Source organism: Cetorhinus maximus, chromosome 15, assembly GCF_964194155.1.
Source record: "Cetorhinus maximus chromosome 15, sCetMax3.hap1.1, whole genome shotgun sequence".
Lineage (NCBI taxonomy): Eukaryota > Metazoa > Chordata > Chondrichthyes > Lamniformes > Cetorhinidae > Cetorhinus > Cetorhinus maximus.
The window spans coordinates 91241155-91259477 of record NC_135893.1 but is presented as its reverse complement, the minus strand read 5'-3'; the positions used below and the strand labels follow the sequence as shown (position 1 = coordinate 91259477).

The window sequence follows — 18323 nt, the reverse complement described above, 5'->3', positions numbered from 1 at the left end:
TTTTCTGAGGAAATAGAATTTTCTTCAATAAGAACATAAATTGTGAGCTTCTCTTCATTCATTTTGCCACATTAAAAGAGCAATGTGATAGTTTGAAAGCCATTTAGATTTTGGCATTTCAACTTAGCGACCAGAAATATCAATTGAGAGATGTGTAATGATCACTTTTTGAGGGAAAAATGCAGATTGTAGCAGTACAATGTGTGATTTTAAATTATATGCTTGGATTGTGAAGGTTTGAAGGTTAAACAAAATGTTGATGTTAAGGGAAAGTAACCAGGGTTAATCTTCCTCTCTATAAATACTGCACAGTCAAGTTGAGCTACAGGCATTGATAATAGTGTAGATTAGCATGAGATGTACTGTTTGAAAAAATCTTCCTTGACAGGCATACTGAGAGTTCAATGCATTGTTTTCATGCCTGGCTGAAGTGTTGGCAGTTGATGTAGAAATAATTAATATCAGGTCACAGAGGAAGGTTGAACTATTAAAGCTGTACTTCTCCCACAGTGTTTACATTTGCCAAGATTACTATAAAACCTAAAGATTTGACGGGTCGAAATGGCTAGAAAATGGCTAGTGGGAAAGGTTTTCCACTGGCCTGGATGGTGCATTGTACTGTCCTTGTACTGATCTTTCTCATCTGAGACATTAGTTTGCATTGTGCCCAGACTGATGGGTTGAAAGTCTGCTGGTTTTGCCGGTGTGTGGGCCATATTTGAAGTGCAGTTGCCCCACCTTCTCCAAGCTCATTCTTCTGTGAGGTTGACCTCCTACTCTCTCAACTTACTTCCTCAGACATGGCAGCCCACAAAACTAAATTGGTTTGTTTGGAGAACTTTCAGGATGATAATGAACAAGTCTGTGCCCGCTTGCGACAAGACTTGGATAACACCTTGAACTAATAAGTGGCAAGTTACATTTGCACCACATAAATGTCAGGCAATAACCATCTCCAACAAAAGAAAATAGAATCACCTGCACTTGAGTATTCAATGGTATTACCATCACCCAGTCCTCCATCATCAACATCATTGACCAGGAACATAACTGGACCAGCTGCATAAATGCCCCAGGTACGAGAGAAGGCCAGAGGCTGGGTGCTTTGGTGGGACTGACTCATCTACTGACTCCCCATGGGATGTGTGGTTAAATATTCTCCATTTACCCGCATTAGTGCAGATCCAACAGCACTCAAAAAGCTCAACATCATACAGGTCAAAGCAGTTGCTGTTCACCACCCCACCAATTTTCTCTACCATCAGTGCCATCTACAGGATGCTCTGCAGCATTGTGCAAAGGCATCTTTGGCAGCATCTCCCAAACCCATGATCTCCACCACCTAGAAGGACAAGGTAGGAGATGCATGAGAACATCATCACCTCTTTGTACTATCTTGGCTTGGACATATACTTCCATTCATTTGTTGCTGCTAGGTCAATATCCTGGAACTCCTTACCAAACAGCATTGTTTGTACATGGACTGCAGTGTTTCAAGAAGGCTCATTAGCATTTTCTCAAGGGCAACTAGGGATGGCCAATAAAAGCCAGCTTTGCCAATAATGCCCACATCCTGAGAATGCAAAAAGAAATGCTGGTGCACAAATAGTGATCTTCAGACTTTGGAGCAAAATGAAGGAAGCTTTACATGACATCTGTCCACACTGTAAGTGATCAGAGAGGGCTTGATGCTGACACTTGGTGCATAAACTGCTATAATGCCCACATTTTGGAGAACAGATTAAATTTTAAAAATATAAACATGAGATTCCAGAATATCCTCACAGTTCCTGTTCAGAGAGATGATAGAACAACAGAACAAATTATATATATCTATGCGAAACTTTTTTAAAAAATGGTTCTCTGTTCTAATTCTAGGAGGTCCAGTGAGACCATTATTTATAACACACAAATTATAAAACAAATGTTTTAAATTCAATTTACCAGCTGCATGTTAACAGCAAATCATTTTCAATGGTAAATTATTTTGGCCAGAAACAGGACAGCTTTCAAGACAATCAATATTTTTTTTCTTTTTGATTACTTGTTGTCTTTTTTAAAGAAAAAAAAAACTCTGTGGTCTGTTGTTAAGAGTTTATTGATTTGCCTTCTCTGGTAAATGTTAATGCCAAACTGCTTCACTTTTTAAATCATGTACTTGAAACAGAGACTTGAGTGTAAACCAATCTGGTTAGTTTTATTGGAAGGCTGCCTGATTGAAAGATGTAATAAAACATTCTATTCAACCAAATTAACATCTTGTACAAATAACAAAACCACTCAATTAAGTGACTTTTCCTATGTGTTGCAAAGCAATTATGTGATCAATTGAGTGACTGATGATATCAGTGTAATGGGAGTGATTGATACACTACTGCGGCTTATCATGTATTGACTTCCATAAACACTATAACATACAACTTTGCTGATAAATGCTTTACATAGAATATAATTTCATTGCAATCAAATGAGCTTTAGTATGGATTTTTAAAGTACTTCTCAAGTGGAATAAGAAAAGCACAGAGCAGGATATAGAAAAGGTTAGAGGGGAAGAACAGAAAATATGATTTAAAAGGCAGGTTCTTGAAGCAGAGAAAAGAAGTAGCTAAAACAAATTGGTTTATGGAGGGATACCTCAAATGGATCAAGGAGATTGGGCAGGTAAGATGTTCCCCTTCTGATGCTGACTGCTGTTAACCAAGTCATTGTTTTGTCGCTGATCCTCGAGTGTACTGATAATCAATCCCATTAATTCAGATAGAATGAAAATAAGACCTGGTGGTCTATGGTTGCTTTCGTGGCTGGTTTGTCGCACTTTATTTTAAAATATGGGCAACATATTGGTTGATTTCCAATCTTCTGTTACCTCTCCAATGTCCACTCCCTACACCACATGGACTGCAACGGTTCAAGAAGGCAGCTTACCACCACCTTCTCAAGGGCAATTAGGGATGGGCAATAAATGCTGGCCTAGCCAGCGATGCCCACATCCCATGAACGATTAAATTTTAAAAAAGCTTGCTCATAATGATAATCAATATCACAGAATTTTTAACTCGTGGGGCGGGCTCGGTGGGGGCGGGCGGGAGCAGTCAGGAAGCCGACCGCCACCCACGATCGGGGCCGGACCGCGATTTCACGCTTTATTAAGGCCCGCCGAACATGAAACACGCGCTGCAGCGTTTAGCGCTGCCTGTGTGGGTGGGGGGGGGGCAAGTGGGGAACTTTGTGCATGCGAACAAGACAACACAGGAAAAGCTCCCTGGGGCACAGAGCTGCCTCAGGGAGATGAAGATAAGAAAAAAATTAAAATAAAGAATTTTAAGGTGTTAAGAAACATATCCCCTCATATGATTCTGTCACATGAGCAGGGACATGTTAGAAATTAGTATGTAAACGTTTTATTTTTTTTAATGATGGATCGAAACCTCATCCTGTCCGTGGATGAGGTTTCGCAAAAAATGCAAAGGCCACTTGGCCTTTTCGCTTGACGCCAACCATAAAGATCGACGGGCAGCAACAAATTTAATTCAATTACATTGTTAATGGTCTTAGTAGGCCGCGGAAGTCGACGGGCGAGCTGCTGACTCCCGCACGTGCCTGCCGACCGAAATAGCGCTCATCATTTTAAGCTCATTTGGGTCAGGCATGCGCCTGCCCAACAAGCTAACAACTCTGGCCATAGAATTGTTACAGCACTGTCATGTCCGCCTGCACCAGCTTTCCGAGTGAACAATTCACCCATTCCATTCCTCTGCCACCTCCCCGTAACCCTGCACATTTCTTCCTTTTCAAGTAACAATCTAATTCCCTTTTGAATGCGTCAGTTGAATCTGCCTCCACCATGCACTCAGGCAATGCGTCCCAGATCCTAACCACTTGCTGTGTGAAAAAATTTTCCTTCATGTCGCCATTGCTTCTTTTGCCAATTCCCTTAAATCTGTGCCCTTTTGTTCTCGATCCTTCCACGAGCAGGACCAATTTTTTGCCTATATTCTGTCCAGACCCTTCATGGTTTTGAATAACTCTATAAAAACTCCCCTCAGCTTTGTCTTTTACAAGAAAATAGTCCCAACTTCTCCAATCTATCTGCATAACTGAAATTCCTCATCCCTGGAACCATTCTCGTGAATCGTTCCTGCACTGTCTCTAATGCTTTCACGTCTTTCCTAAAATGCGGTGCCCAGAACTGGACACAGTGCTCCAGTTGAGGCCAAACTACTATTTTATACAAGTTTAATATAACCTCCATACCCTTGTACTCTATACCCCTATTAATAAACCTAGGATACTGTATGCTTTATTAACAGCTCTCTCAACCTGTCCTGCAACCTCACTGACTTATGCATATATACCCAGGTCCCTCTGCTCCTGAACTCCCTTTATTTCTCTCCATGTTTTTCCTACCAAAATGAATCAGTTCACAGTTCTCCACATTAAACTTCATCTGCCACTTCTCTGCCCATTTCACCAACTTACCTATGCCCTTTTGGAGTTCTAGAAAATCCTCCCTACAATTCACAATGCTTCCAAGTTTCGTATCATCTGCAAAATGTTTCCAAATTTCGTATCATCTGCAATATCTCGCAACTCTCACCTTCAACACTCTAACCCTGAGGATTTATTTGTTTTAAACCCCTTCAGCTTGTCTATCACTTCAGTCTCATTTATTTTTGAGATCTTCAATATGCTGTGTTACGCTTTTTGATGTGGGGTCTGGGGGAAAGAGAGCATGTCATTGATGTCTTCCTTTATCAGTATTCATCAAAAACATGTTTATGTATGAATATGGAAGCACTTACACCTGTAAGTATTTCTAAAGGATACTAAAATCTACTTACATTGCATTTGCAAACAAATAAATCATGAGTGGAAAAGAAAATGCTCATCTAAGTCTCTCAGCTGCTTGCCCTATTCTTCAGGATCTTTTAGATTATGCTAATCTCCCTCCTACTTTATCATTAGCCATGTTAAATTTCTCAGATCCAGAGAGAGGCCAGAACTCATGATCCCTGTTTTAGAGGCCAGCTGCCCAAGCAATGGAGCCTTGTTTGTGTTTTGTAAGAATTGTAAGAGTTTTACAAATTCATCATGAATAGAGTCCAAAGTCATGCTGGCACAGTATGAACCCACATAATTTGAACACACGTCATTATTTTGATAAACTATGATACTCTATTACTTTTATTCACCACCTTCCTGAAATAGACTTTAGTTTCAGCCTTCCTTTAGCAGTATCAGAAATTAGTAATTTCTGGAGAGCACACATTACTATTCATATTTTACTGACCAGATTTCTCAATTGTTATAGTCATTTGCCTCAATCCTAATTTCCTTTAGTTTGTGTAATCTGAAGTATTGCTGAAGTAAATAGAGCCGCTTCACTATAGATGAATTACAGGTGATCCAGGATTAGGAAATATCATTTAATACATGTGTTTGCAAAACTATTGCTCTGCATTCAAAAACAACAAACAGGAATAACATTTCTGCCACATAAACTAACTATTGTTCTATGCTGTAATCTTACATACACTCATAATTTAGACCTTGAAATTCTCTCACTCTAAAAGCCTGTATTTAAAAGAAAAGAAAAACAAGCTTGCTTTTATTTGGCACCTTGCAGTGCCTCAGGATGTTGCTAAGTACTTCCAAAGGTTCCAAAAACAGCAAAAATAACAGTAAATGACCAGATAATCTTTTTTTTGATGGTTTTGGTTGAGGGATAAATATTGGTCAGGACACCAGGGGCAGAATTTTATGCATGACGTGCGGGTGGCGGGCCCCGCATGTCAACGCTTAAAATGGTGCGCGCTGACGTCGGGCGAGCGTCCCGGCGTCACCGCGCGCCATCACGATATTTAGCTGGGCGGGTGCATGATGAAGTGTGACGCGTGCCCGTCATTGATTAAAGGGCTTATTAAGGCCCTTAACTCGTCAATCGACACCGGTTTTGAGGCGCCTGTGCGATCTTCAGCTCGGCGCACGGGCGCAATGGGCAGGCGGGTAAGTGACTTTTTAACAAAACTCATCCACTGGCAGGATATGTGGGCTCAGTGGGGCTGTCAATATTTCATGTGAAGTATTTATTGCAGCAAGTGTTTTAAACTTGCCTGTGTGATTGTTAGCAGTTCAGATCGATTTCCAACAGCTTTCTCTGTACTTTGAAGCTTCAGCTCAGCACTCTGCAGACAGTAATCTTTATCGGGCCTGCAGCTTTCTGGAGGCCTCCATTTAGCCTAGTTATGGGCTCTGACATCTCCACTGGAGGCAGCTCCTCTGAGGAGGAAGGGAGGACTAGAATAAGGAGGAGGCCAGGAGTGGACAATCAGCCTCCAGGGGAGCCACTTTTGGGAGGCCAGGCACAGGGGCAAGGGGCGCAGGGCCAAGAGGTTGTCCAAGGTGCAAGGGGCCGCAGAAGACACCACTATCCTGCTGCCAGGGGATACAGGCGGCAAAGCTGCTGCCTCAACATGACTGAGGTGCAGTGCCGAAGGAGGCTCCGACTGTCAAGGGAAACAGTCAACTACATCTGTCAGATGATTGGCCCTGAGATATCTCCTAACTGTGTGGGCGGACACCCCATGCCAGCAGCTCTGAAGGTCACAGTTGCCCTCCACTTCTATGCATCTGGCTCCTTCCAGGGCTCGGTGGGTGATCTTTGCGGTGTCTCCCAATCAGCTGTCCACACTTGTGCCAAGCAGGTTACAGACGCTCTGTTCAGACGTGCATTGACCTTCATCCACTTCCGCTGCGACCAGGCAAGTCAGGCACAGCGAGCCAGAGGCTTCGCGGCCATTGCTGTCTTCCCCCATGTCCAGCGTGCAATAGACTACACACATGTGGCCATCAAGGCGCCAGCAGGTGAGCCCGGTGCCTTTGTCAATAGGAAGGGCTTCCACTCCATGAACGTTCAGATAGTGTGTGATCACAGGATGCAGATTCTGCAAGTTTGTGCAAGGTACCTAGGCAGCTCCCACGACGCCTACATCCTCAGACACTCCCAGGTGCTGGGGCTCTTCAGTGCTCCGGCTCAACTGGATGGGTGGCTGGTAGGTGACAAGGGCTATCCCCTCAGAAGGTGGCTCATGATGCCTCTCCAACATCCAAGAACAGAAGCTGAGGAGCCACAATAGGAGCCACGGCTCCACAAGGGCTGTGGTGGAGAGAGCCATCGGTCTTCTCAAGATGCACTTCCGATGCCTGGACTGCTCAGGGGCCGCACTCCAGTACCCCCCAGATCGCGTCTCTGTGATAGTGGTAGCATGCTGCGCTCTGCACAATCTTGTGCTGGAAAGAGGGGATGCAGTTGACGATGAAGACCTTGACGTACTGGATGCGGCTGCACATGATGAATCCAGCAGTGGCTCAGAGGATGGGGAAGCATAGGGCAATGATGAGGGGCAGCACGCCGACCCGCTACTACACCAAGGAGGCAGGGACACCCGGGACACTTTAAGCCAACGAACCTTCAGCTAGCTCCACACAAATGGATCTGCAGGACCAGCATTGCCTGGCGCATCCATATGCGGCACTTAAGTGCTACATCTTCCACTTCATCAGCTGTAACTAAGGGTTTAGTAAAGAAACATCAATGTCCACTCAAACACTCATGATATGTGTGTGAAACAGACAAATGCAGCACAAAGGAAACACCCTCAGCCGTGGTCACAAATGTGGGCTTTATTGCCATCCATCAGATGGTGCCACCAAAAACATGACAAACGTTGCTCTGACGTTCACAAAAATAAATTCCCTAATCTAGGGACAACAGAAAAGGACCAGTGAGAAACCGTGGAGTGCCTAACGTGCCTTATGCTTACGTTTGCGGGTGCTATGTCTAGGTGCTGCCCCATCGCTCGGAGTGGCTTGTGAGACAGCCTGCTGACTCTGCTGTGCTGTTGGCCTTGATGACCTTCACGGACCTCCTCTGGCCCGTGGAGCCTGTGCTGGCCCCGCCTGGGAGGGAGTGGACAGTTCCAGAACTGGCACCTCCCCAGTTGTTGCATCCTCAACGGATGCAATGGTCACTGGCAGAGGGGCGGAGGAGCTGCTGCCCCCATCCGGAGTGCCCTGAGATGAGCTCACAGAGACAACAGGCAGCTTCTGCGCCGACGTGAGGCCACATTGGACCTCCCTGCTCACTGCAGTTGGATGGGCACCGAACTGGGACACTTGGTTCCCAGAATATCTCCCACATTGCCAATGACCACCTGTGGCCATTAGCACTGTGAGGGCTTGCAGGTCAGAGCGTAACCCAATCTGATGCTGATCAATCTGTTGGAAGCCCCTCTCCATGAGAGTCTCCAATCTCTCAATGGAGGAAGCCTGAAGCTCTGTCCTGAGGTTCATGCCATCACTGACACTCTGCCTGGATTCCTCCACCACAGAGACCAAGTGAAGCACACCCTCATGCAACCCTGCCAGATGCTCCGCACACCCAGCCACTTGTCCTGCAGCTGCTGCATGGCTGACATCTCCAGAGGCACATCATCACTGCCCGACTCAGCATGTGCCTGGTCTCCTGCAGTCCTCCAGCTGCTGGCGCCATCGGCACCCTCTGTCTGTGCCATCTCCTCCAGCGATTGTGAAGTGCCCTCTCCACTGTGCCCCGGGACACTAGCCGACGTTATATTCTCCACCAATGTGGTAGTCGCTGCGCTGGTGCCTGGCTTGCTGAAATGATGTGACGATAGTGCCAATTGACGCCCCTCAGGTGTGGAGGGTGTGCTCTGGACTTGTTCCTGGCGGCCATCCGGTGGTGATGCTGAAATTAACAAGGACAGTGCATCAGTAGGCGTTCAGGCAGCAACGCAATTCATCCCTTTTCCCCCTCAGGCTCATAATGCGTTCAACCTTCAAGAACCTAAGGAGACGAACATTGGTGGGGTGGCAAATAGTCGAGAGGAGGCCCAAACATTTCACGCGCATACAGACAGGCTGGTCAGATGGCCTCAGGAATGCCACATGGAATGTTACGTGGATAAGTGTGAGGTTAAGCACTTGGGCAAGACAAACAAAGTACAGGAATACAGGAGAAATGGCAGGACCGTGGAAAGTAAGGACAATTACAGGGACCTTGCTGGGCAGACCCGTTAAGGTAGCAGAACAGGAACATAAGGCGTTTAACAAGGCCAAAGCCAGACTTACCTTTATTAGCTGAGGAATAGAATGTAGGAAAGGGGAGGTCATGTTGCAAGTGCAGAAAACGCTGTCAAGGCCACATCTACACTTCTGCATTCACTTGTGACCTGTGCTTCATGAGAGGGATGGCATTGGAGTGGGGAGAGTGCAGAGGTTCCTGACTAGGATGCATGCTGGCCTGGAGAGTTGGAGTTATGAGGAAACATTGCATACACTTGTGACATTTGCCGTGGAGCACAGGAGATTGACAGGTCACATTATTGACCTTCATACCATTATGAGGGGCATAGACCGGGTGGACAGAAGGCAACATTTCCCCTTGGTGCAGGGATGACTAACGTGGTGGCATTTATTTAGGCTGAGTGCCATGAGGTTGACAGGTGAGGTGCTGAAGACCTTTTGGACAGAGTAATGTGGGATGCACTGGCTGAAAGGGTGGTGGAGGTACAAACACTCCTAAGATGCAATAAGTATTTGGATGTGCAGCAGCGATGCCATGGCATGTTAGGCCATGGGGATAGTGGTCACAAATGGGATAAGGTGACTTTGGACAGTGTTAGAGACGCGCATCCTCAAGGGGCTGAGGGACCTTTGTGTATGACCCACACGTCTGACTGTATCAGTCTGTGAATGAGCAGTGTTGCTGCATTAACGATTGTAGCAACCATCAGTGCTTCGGATGGTGGGAAGACAGAGTGGATGGGACTGTGGGCCTCAAATACCTGGCTGCTGCACCCCAGCCTCACCGACACCAGCCGACCTGGCCGCTTGGCTTCTTTCCAACTCCTTGGCCTGTTCTTCGAAGTGGGTCATGGTGTGCAGCATGGCCTGGCCACCACCAGTCCTCAAACGTTCTTGGTTGTTGTGTTCAGTTTTCACCAGCAGAACAGAGCATTTATTGGTTCTGATCGCTCATGTACACTGCACGCGCATGCCACACCCCAACCACAGTGGCCCATCTGAGGCCTCCAGCGGCTCTGTCCACACTACTGGTGATCAGTCACCAGAAGATAGTACGGCTGCTCCCAACCCCCTCCCCTAACGGCCACCTTGGACACATTCGGCGTCCATCACTTTCAATAACACATGGGTCTTAGCACCCATGGCAAGGATGCGCAACTAGATGGCCACAACACCTTGAGGTTCCCCTTCCAGCATCTCATCACCATCAATAAGACATGTGTTGGAGTTCTGAGTATGTTCCTAGCTGCCTCTCCTGCAGGTTGCCCCCAGAGTACTCAAATGCGACAAACACCAACATATGTTGCAGGGAGAACCCACCTTCTCATCAACCACTAAGGCTGATGTCAGCATGGTCACTATGTGTTTGCCCACCCAGCGTGCGCCAAATGCCCAATGCAGTAACGACACTAAGACATGGTGGGGGGTGGCCTCAAAAGCTAAGGTTACCTGTTGGGTAAAGTGGCCAAGGCCGACATGGTACTCACCCTTCCAGAGCGCAACAAATCATTGAAACACTTGCGGCACTGGGTCCCTGTGCGACAGACAGCATCTTGGGAGCTGACCACCTCCGCCACCTCCTGCCAGGCCCGCTTCGTGACGTGGGGGGCCCTCCTCCTCCCATCCTCGGGAAACAGGACCTCCCAACGTTCTGCAACCTCTTCGAGAAGGGCAGCAAGGCAGGCATCAGAGAAGCGAGGGGCACATTGGCCTATCCTGCAGCCTGCTCTCATCCTCTGGCCTGCCCTCCTCTGGAGCCCGCTGTGCAGACCCCTGTCGCTGGCCATGGTGAACAGCCTAAAGGAGGCTGCCTGGCCTTTCTTTATACAGACTGCCGGTTCCCCATTGGAAACGGCGGTCTGTGCACGCCCGCCACAAATTTGAAAATCCCGCTCTCCATGGGAGTGTGAAACGCGCTGGGCGGGCCTTAATTGGCCCGCCCGCGCAAAATGGTGGCACGGCCTGCTTCACCGGCGGCGATCGGCTCCACACCCGCCGGCGATTGGGTCAGGCCCGCTCGCCCGACAAACGGAAAATTCTGCCCCAGGAGAACTAAAAACAGAACATGCTGGAAATATTCAGCAGCTCTGGCAGTATCTGTTGAAAAAAAAACAGAGTTAGTGGGGAGAATTTTCTCCCCATCAAGGGGACTGGGCTGGGCGGGAGTGGGCGCGGGCAGGCGGGCAGCCGATTGGCGCCCGCGATAGGCTGCACGCCGCCATTTTATGTGGGTGGGCCAGTTAAGGCCCACCAACGTGACGCGCACCAAGAAGCACGGAGCTGCCTCAGGGAGATTAGTTTGATTTGGAAAAATTTAAAGAAAGAAAAAAATTTTTTAAGACATGTCCCCGCATGTGACAGTGTCACATGAGCTGCGACATGTCAATGAACTTTAATAAATGTTTTATTCAATTTATAAACACTTCATGAAACGTGTGGATGGGTTTCATGATAAATGCGAAGGCCGCCTGGGCTCTTCGCCTGCCCGCCAACCTTAAGGTTGGACAAGCAGCTCCGCTAAGTATTTTAATTGATATTTAAATGGCCTTAATAGACCTTTGACAGTTCAGCGGGGTGCATAGCCGAACTGAAAATCGGAATGACTCGCGATGACGTCGAGTCGCACGCCAGACATCACCGCGCGTCATTTTACATGCCGATCCGAAGATTCTGGCCAGTCTTTCAGGTCTGTGTCTTTCATGAGAATGAGGAGTACAAGCCCTCTTCTTTTCAAAATAGTGCCATGTAATGTTTCATGTCCACCTGAGAGGGTCAAGGTCTCGATTTAACATTTCATCCAAAAGATAGTGTCTCCAGTGCTGCATCCTCACTCAGTACTCCAATGAATTGTCAGTCTACACTATACACTCAGGTATTTGATGTAGAGCTTAAACTAGTTTCCTCCTGACTCTGGCAAGAGTGCTACCACCAAGCCAAGACTGGCACTAATGTCAATAAAGTATTCAAACACAAGTTACACATGGTTTTCCCCCTCCCTTCAATGCTTACTATCATTATTTTTCCCTAATTATTGTGTTTCGTTATGGCCAAACGATGGTTGAATTTAAAATGGCTCAACTTAACCTTTAATTCTCTGGGTTCCTGCTCCCATTCTCCATTTTGGAGATGGTTGCAACTTGTCTTTGTTTTTTTTTTAACTGGCATTTTATTGGCTGTGAACAGTCCTTTTTTATTCATTCATGGAATATGGGCATCACTGGCAAGGCCCAGCATTTATTGCTCATCACTAATTGGCCTTGAAAAGGTGGTGGCGAGCTAACTTCTTATGCTGCAGCGTGGTATAGGTAAACTTACTGTTAGATTGGGAGCGCCAGGATCTGGACACAGCAATAGTGAAGGAATGGCGATATATTTCCAAATCAGAATGATGTGTGACTTGGAAGGGAACTTGCATGCAATGGTGTCCCATGCGCCTGCTGCTCCTATTCTTCTAGAGGTTGGGGTTTAGGGAAAAGCAGAAAAGTTATGCTTCAGTTGTACAGGGCACTGGTGAGACCACATCTGGAGTATTGTGTACAGCATTAGGCTCCTTATTTAAGGAAGGATGTAAATGCATTAGAAGCAGCTCAGAGAAGGTTTACTAGACTAATACCAGGGCCAGAATTTTACCTCGTGCGTGCGGGCATGCGCCCAACACGCTGGAACATAATAAGATGCGCGTTGACGTCGGTGTGCGTCCCGGCGTCATCGCACACTCGCGCAACATTTCGTTTGGTGTGCGCGCCGGAGTCAGCTGCGCCCCCACCGATAATTGAAAGGCCTATTAAGGCCATTAATAAGGCAATTAACTTGAAGTTTATGCTATCTGTTCAACCTGCGGTTGGCGGGCAGGCGAAAAGGCCAAGCGGCCTTTACATTTTTTAGGAAACCTCATCCACGAGCGGGATGAGGTTTCCTAAAGCTAATACACATTACATAAAAACTTTATTTTGAAATTAAACTCATGTCCCATCTCATGTGACACAGTCACATGAGGGGACATGTTTTATTAAATTTTTATTGCCTTTATTAGTTTTTTTAAAAAAGCGCTTCAATCTCCCTGAGGCAGCTCCATGCCTCAGGGAGATTGAAGTGCTCTTCCATGCACATGCGTGAACTGTGCACCAGGCCCACTCTGCCTCCTCCCCCCGCCTGCACAGGCAGTGCTCAGTGCTGCTGCTTGCGATCCATGCAGGGCGGGCCTTAATTGGCCCACCCGCATGAAATTGCGGAGCGGAGCCGATCGCGGGCGGTGGCCAGTGGCCAGCATCCCAACCGCCCATGCCCACTCCCACCGAGCCCACCCGATGAGGGAAATATTTTGGCCCAGGAATGGGCAGGTTACCTTATTTGGAAAGGTTGGATTGGAAGCATAACCTGTTCAACCTTTCCTCATAAGCCAACCTGCCCATTCTTCATATTAGTCTAGTAAACCTTCTCTGAGCTGTTTCTAATGCATTTACATGCTTCTTTAAATAAAGAGACTAATACTGTACACAGTAAAGGAATATGGTTGTGGTTGTTGAAGGGCAATCATCTCAACCCCAGATGTAGGTGTTCCTCAGGGTAGAGTCCTAAGCCCAATCATATTCAGCTGCTTCATCAATGACCTTTGCTCCATCAAAAGGTCAGAAGTGAAGTTCACTGATGATTGCACAGTGTTCAGTACCATATGCGACTCCTTCGATACTGACAAGGCCAGTATGTGAACACCAACCTGCAAGTTCCCCCCTAAGTCACACGCCAACCTGACTGATTGCTGTTCCTTCCTACCATTGTGTCAAAACCCTGCAACTCCCTCCCTAAGAGCACTGTGGATGAACCTACACCACAGGGACTGCAGTGGTTCAAGTAGGCCACTGTACCTTACAGGCCCGAGTGCAGTTAGGGATGGGTAATATATGCCAGCGATCCTCAAATCCCATTAATGAATAAAAAAAAGTGGTGAATGGGTTGCTGATCAAGCAGATTGTTTTGTCCTGGTTGGCGTTGGACCTGGGTGTTGGAGATGCACTCATCCAGGCAACACAGCTTACTTGTTCCTTTAGATGCTGGACAAGCAATTCACAGTCCAATTTTCAGCCACTCAAACGTGCAAGTTCTGAAGATTGACATGGTGGCTTCCTAATTGCAACAAAGTCAGTTTTTGATGCTTCCTGATTAGGAAGTAATCCTGCCAATTAGAAAACCTATTTGTGATTCCTGAAACCTGGTGTCAGCACACCAAATTAGTTTGTCCATCAAGTTCCACTTTTAAAGAATCGACAATAAGCAAAAAAAATACTATAAGTGGATAAATTGGACAGTGAAGTATTGAAATGTTTCTGTAAAATTGTATTTCTGGTGTATAATATAGTTCAGGATTAATATGGTAGAATTAAGCTTATTACTTGTGTTTGAGTACTTTACTATTGTTATATTAAATGCATCATAATATTACAGCAAAAAAAACATTCAGGGCAGTGACTGAAGATCCTACACATGTGTCAGCAGTCTAAGGGCTAATCAATAGGCTTAATTTTTTTTAGAAAAGATAGAGTCACTAAGAAATCCTTGCAACAGCTCCCTCATTGCAACATGATAATTGAAAGCAGAGAAGCTCAACCTTTGTAGTGCTTGATATCCATCATAAGACCAGAAGACATAGGAGTAAAAGTAGGCCATTCGGCCCATCAAGTCTGCTCAATCTTTCAATGAGATCATGGGCTGAGCCTTCGGCTCGGTGAATGGGGGCGGGGTCTGCTCGCCAAGGCGTAAAATAACGCATGGTGATGTCAGGCATGCGTACCGACGTCACTGCGTGTCATTTAGATTTTCAGTTCAGTGGGCACACAGAAAATGCATAATCAAAAAATGAGGTGCTGTTCCTTGAGCTTACTTTGAGCTTCATTGGAACAATAAAGGAAGCGGAGGACAGAGAGATCAGAGAAGGGCAGACAATTGTTAACAGATGGCCAGAAACTTGGAGCCAGGCTTGCAGAGTGAACAGTGTTTGGTGTCTGTTTCTGAAATACTTCCTGCCCGTGTAATACTGAACCTTGTATCTGGATCAGAAATTGATCATTTTAATAAAAACAAAAAGCTAAAAGCTACTGCGGATGCTGGAAATCCAAAACAAAAACAGAATTACCTGGAAAAACTCAGCAGGTCTGGCAGCATCGGTGGAGAAGAAATCAGTTAACGTTTCGAGCCTTCACGGCCCTTCGGCAGAACTGAAGCATAGTTAGGAGAAAGGTGAAATATAAGCTGGTTTAAGGTGGGTGGGGGCGGGGGAGGAGAGAGAAGTTGAGGGTGTGGTGATCGTGGAGACAAGCAAGCAGCAATAGGAGCAGACAATCAAAAGACGTCACAGACAAAAGGATCAAAGAGGTGTCGAAGGTGGTGATATTTGTCCAAGAAAAGTGCTAATTAAGAATGGAAGACAGGACACTCAAATTACAGCTCTAGTGGGGGTGGGGTGGAAAAGACTAACAAGGTTTTAGTTTTAGATTTAAAAATAATGGAAGTAGGTGGGGAAAGAAGAATCTATGTAAATTATTGAAAAAAAAGGTGGAGGGGGGGAGAGACGGGGTGGGGATGGGGGGAGGGGGAGTTTAAGATCAAGAGTTTAAGGAGCTTAAGTTGTTGAATTCAATATTCAGCCCGGAAGGCTGTAAAGTGCCTAGTCGGAAGATGAGGTGCTGTTCCTCCAGTTTGCGTTGGGCTTCACTGGAACAATGCAGCAAGCCAAGGACAGACATGTGGGCAAGAGAACAGGGTGGAGTGTTAAAATGGCAAGCGACAGGGAGGTTTGGGTCTTTCTTGCGGACAGACCGCAGGTGTTCTGCAAAACGGTCGCCCAGTTTGCGTTTGGTCTCTCCAATGTAGAGGAGACCGCATTGGGAGCAACGAATGCAGTAGACTAAGTTAGGGGAAATACAAGTGAAATGCTGCTTCACTTGAAAGGAGTGTTTGGGCCCTTGGACGGTGAGGAGAGAGGAAGTGAAGGGGCAGGTGTTGCATCTTCTGCGTGGGCATGGGGAGGTGCCATAGGTGGGGGTTGAGGAGTAGGGGGTGATGGAGGAGTGGACCAGGGTGTCCTGGAGGGAACGATCCCTATGGAATGCCGTCAGGGGGGGTGAAGGGAAGATGTGTTTGGTGGTGGCATCATGCTGGAGTTGGCGGAAATGGCAGAGGATGATCCTTTGAATGCGGAGGCTGGTGGGGTGATAAGTGAGGACAAGGGGGACCCTATCATGTTTCTGGGAAGGAGGAGAAGGCGTGAGGGAGGATGCGCGGGATATGGGCCGGACACGGTTGAGGGCCCTGTCAACGACCGTGGATGGAAAACCTCAGTTAAGGAAGAAGGAGGACATGTCAGAGGAGCTGTTTTTGAAGGTAGCGTCATCAGAACAGATGTGACGGAGGTGAAGGAACTGAGAGAATGGGATGGAGTCTTTACAGGAAGCGGGGTGTGAGGAGCTGTAGTCGAGGTAGCTGTGGGAGTCGGTAGGCTTGTAATGGATATTGGTGGACAGTCTATCATCAGAAATTGAGACAGAGAGGTCAAGGAAGGGAAGAGAAGTGTCAGAGATGGACCATGTGAAAATGATGGAGGGGTGGAGATTGGAAACAAAATTAATAAATTTTTCCAGGTCCCGACGAGAGCATGAAGCAGCACCGAAGTAATCATCGATGTACCAGAGAAAGAGTTGTGGGAGGGGGCCGGGGTAGGACTGGAACAAGGAATGTTCCACATACCCCATAAAGAGACAGGCATAGCTGGGGCCCATGCGGGTACCCATAGCCACACCTTTTATTTGGAGGAAGTGAGAGGAGTTAAAGGAGAAATTGTTCAGTGTGAGAACAAGTTCAGCCAGACGGAGGAGAGTAGTGGTGGATGGGGATTGTTGGGGCCTCTGTTCAAGGAAGAAGCTAAGGGCCCTCAGACCATCCTGGTGGGGGATGGAGGTGTAGAGGGATTGGACATCCATGGTGAAGAGGAAGCGGTTGGGGCCAGGGAACTGGAAATTGTTGATGTGACGTAAGGTGTCAGAGGAATCACGGATGTAGGTGGGAAGGGACTGGACAAGGGGAGAGAGAAGGGAGTCAAGATAACGAGAAATGAGTTCCGTGGGGCAGGAACAGGCTGACACGATCAGTCTGCCAGGACAGTTCTGTTTGTGGATTTTGGGTAGGAGGTAGAAGCGGGCCGTCCGAGGTCTTCTCCACCGATGCTGCCAGACCTGCTGAGTTTCTCCAGGTAATTCTATTGATCATTTTAATACTGTTTTCTAATTATTATGTGGAATATATGGACAGAATTTTATGTTTGGCGTGTGGCCGCCCACCCAACATGCCCGTGTGCAATATGACATGCAATGACATCAGGAGTGCGTCCCTACTTCATCATGCACTCGTGCAATATTTCGTTCAGCGGGCGGGCACTGGAGTCGGCTTCACTCCCACCGATAATTGAAAGGCCATTAACAAGCTACTTAAGATCAAATTAACACTGCCTGTCCAACCTTAGGGTTGGCGGGCAGGCGAAAAGGCCGAGCGACCTTTACATTTTTTAAGAAACCTCATCCACGAGCGGGATGAGGTTTCCTAAAGCTGCTACACGTTACATAAAAGCTTTATTTTGAAATTAAAAACATATCCCATTGCATATGACACAGTAGCATGAGGGGACATGTTTTATTAAATTTTTATTGTCTTTATTAATTTTTTTAAAAAGTACTTCAATCTCCCTGAGGCAGCTCCGTGCCTTAGGGAGATTGAAGTGCTCTTTTGCGGCGTGCATGCGCGAACTGCACACCAGGCCCACTCTCCCTCCTCCCACTGCCCGCACAGGTAGCGCTCAGCACTGCCACTCGTGATCCACGCAAGGCTGGCCTTAATTGGCCCGCCCACATGAAATTGCGGAGCGGTGCCACTCGCAGGCGGCGGTTAGCTTCCCGACCGCCCCTGCCCACTCCCACCGAGCCTGCCTGACAAGGGAAAAATTCTGGCCTATGTTTTTCATCAGGTCTGCTTTATGGTAAATTCCATCTCATTGAGCTGAAAATAACAAAGCCATATTAGGCCTCAGATTAATAGAATAACCAGATCAGTGGGGGTGGGGGAATGTTAAACCCTCCCAAGCAGCAGAATTCTGCCTTGGGGGAGGCAGTTAAAATGTTGTGGGAGAAATACTTGCTGGCCTTCTGCCAATCCAACCAATGACAGCTTGCAAT

The 18323-nt window shown here is 47.0% G+C and overlaps 1 protein-coding gene across 1 annotated transcript in view; it reads left to right on the top strand.

Moving 5' to 3' along the window:
- Nucleotides 1-18323, top strand: part of cacna1ha (calcium channel, voltage-dependent, T type, alpha 1H subunit a) — a 610320-nt gene that overhangs the window by 553033 nt on the left and 38964 nt on the right. The window lies entirely within an intron of this gene.